Below are 3,041 nucleotides of genomic sequence, written 5' to 3'. Positions count from 1 at the left end.
TTAAAATTTAAGTTGCAGCATGCATTGATCCTCTCAATGACTGACATGGTTTTACAGGTAATTGCTTTCTTCCACAAGACCATATTTCGACACTATGTTTCTCTTTTTTTTTGCTGCAGTACTGAATTAATCCTGGCATCACCTTTCATAGAAAGTCGTTCCTTTCAAATCGATATCCAGTTTGTTCAAGAACATAGCAGACTATCATGCAAGACAGCCTGATTTTATGATAGTAGTCATAGTTAGTTCATTCTTTGCAAGCATCTGGGGCTGTCTTTATTTCAAGTTGGCTGTATTAGATTTGTGTGACAAGTGCCTTTCCTTGTGGCCAACTAGCAGAAATATAATTGAGCATATTTCAGTATGTTTAAAGTAACACTTGTGGTTTAGTCTGATGTTGAGAATTACTGTGTATACGCACACTTGCAGTTGTCTAAGAAGTATGAGAGGCAGAGATAGGGTGGAAATTTTAAATACTCCAGGGCTTCGGTTTAAGGTGAGAGGGAGAAAGAAAATATGTGAGGCAGGTTTTTATTTATGTCTTCCAGGTTATTCTGTTTTAAATATTCTGTGCCATGATTGCAATTCTCTGAATCATGTTTCAAATTAGGAAGAAAATATAATCAAGAGGGACATCAGGAGGGCAAAAGGGGCCATGAGATAACTTTTGCAAATAGGGTTAAAGAGAATCCAGAGAGATTCTGCAAACACATTACTGGCAAAAGAGTAACTAGGGAGAGAGTACTGCTGTGGAACAGCAGGAGATCAGTCAGACACCAAACAAATCATTTATGTCCATATTTACTGTAGCTGATATGTCTGCTGGAGGCCTTGCAATTTCTTCCCTAACTTCCCACAATGTCTTTTTGGTGGAAAAAGTTAAAAATCACACAACACCAGGTTATAGTCCAACAGGTTTAATTGGAAGCACACTAGCTTTCGGAGCGACGTTCCTTCATCAGGTGATAGTGGAGGGCTCGATCTATCACCTGATGAAGGAGCGTCGCTCCGAAAGCTAGTGTGCTTCCAATTAAACCAGTTGGACTATAACCTGGTGTTGTGTGATTTTTAACTTTGTACACCCCAGTCCAACACCGGCACCTCCAAATCATGACTTTTTGGTGGAAAGTTTTCAAACAAAGAATCTGCCTTTCCTAACCACTGATTCTCCCAAACCAACTAACTAAACAGTTCCTCAACAGTTAAATATTTATATATCTTCTATTGTGCACAAAACACAGAAGGCTAGTACACAGGAGGAGCAGGTAATTCGGAAGGTTAATGGAATGTTGGCCTTATTTCAAAGGAGTTGAAGTACAAGAGTAGGGATGTCTTACTGTAATTGTACAAGGTGCTCGTCAGTCTGCATCTGGACTACTGTGAGCAGTTTTGGTTCCTTTATTTACGGAGGGATATCAATTCATCGCAGGCAGTTTAGGGAAGGATCACTAACCTGATACCCAGAATGGAGGGATTGCCTTATGAGCAAAGGTTAAACAACTTGGGAATCTACTTATTGGAATTTAGAAGAATGCATAGAAAGCTCTTAAGGATCTTGGCAGGGTAAATGCTGAGAGGATGTTCCCCCCATGGGAGACATAATCTCAAAATTAAGGGATGCTGAGATAAGGAATTTCTTCCCTCAGAGGGTTGAGGGTCTTTGGAACTTCTTGCCACAGAGAACTATGGGGGCAGAGTCCTTGTATATATTCAAGGCTCCGATACATTCCTGATCATTACAGAAATGGAGGATAGTGGGACAAGGACAAGATGGTGTACATAAGAAATATTTGATCAGCCATGATCCCATTGAATAGCAGGCCAGGCTTGAGTGGCTGAACTGCCTACTTCTATTCCTATTTCTTATCATTTTGTTCACTATATTTTAAGATAATTTCTTTTCCCCAGCACTCCTGATTACACTGGATCCAAATGATCTTTAATACTCAATGCCCCTTATGTCTCTTTTATACGTTTCCTTCACATCCTAACCTATGCCCTCTAGTTTCGTACTCCCCCACCCCAGGGAAAATACCTTGTCTATTTACCCTATCCATGCCCCTTATGATTTTATAAACCTCTGTAAGGTCACCCCTCAGCCACCGACGCTGTAGGGGAAAACAGCCCCAGGCTATTCAACCTCTCCCAATAGTTCAAATCCAACAACCCTAGAAACATCCTTGTGAACGTTTTCTGAACCCTTTCAAGTTTCATGACATCCTTCTGATAGGAAAGAGACCGTATTGCACACAATATTCCAAAGTGGCCTAATCAATGTCCTGTACAGCCGCAACATGACCTCTCAACTCCTGTACTCAATGTTCTGACCAATAAAAGAAAGCATACCAAACGCCGCCTTCACTATCCTATCTACCTGTGACTCCAATTTCAATGAACAATGAACCTGCTCTCCAAGATCTCTTTGTTCAGCAATACTCCCTCGGACGTCACCATTGAGTGTATAAGTCCTGCTAAGATTTGCTTTCCAAAAAGTTAGCACCTCGCATCTATCTAAATTAAACTCCATCTGCCACTCCTCAGCCCATTAGCTCATCTGATCAAGATCCCATTATAATCCGAGGTAACCCTCTTCACTGTCCACTACACCTCCAATTTTGATGTCATCTGCAAACTTACTAACAATACCTCTTAAGTTCATATTTCCAATCATTAATATAAATGACGAGAAGTAGTGGACCCAGCACTGATCCTTGTGGCACTCCACTGGTCACAGGCCTCCAGTCTGAAAAACAACCCTCCACCACCAACCTCTGTCTTCTACCTTCGAGCCAGTTCTGTATCCAAATGGCCAGTTCTCCCTGTATTCCATGAGATCTAACCTTGCTAACCAGTGTCTCATGGGGAACCTTGTTGAACGCCTTTTTGAAGTCCACATAGATCGCATCTACTGCTCTGCCCTCATCAAGTCTCTTTGTCAATTCTTCAAAAAACTCAATCAAGTTTCTGAGACATGATTTCCCACGCACAAAGCCATGTTGCCTTTCCAAATACATGTACATTCTGTACCTCAGGATTCTCTC

This window comes from Chiloscyllium plagiosum, unplaced genomic scaffold (assembly GCF_037043375.1).
Source record: "Chiloscyllium plagiosum isolate Xiang-an unplaced genomic scaffold, Cpla_swu_hap1 HiC_scaffold_10, whole genome shotgun sequence".
In the NCBI taxonomy this organism is placed as follows: domain Eukaryota; kingdom Metazoa; phylum Chordata; class Chondrichthyes; order Orectolobiformes; family Hemiscylliidae; genus Chiloscyllium; species Chiloscyllium plagiosum.
This window is presented reverse-complemented; position numbering follows the sequence as displayed.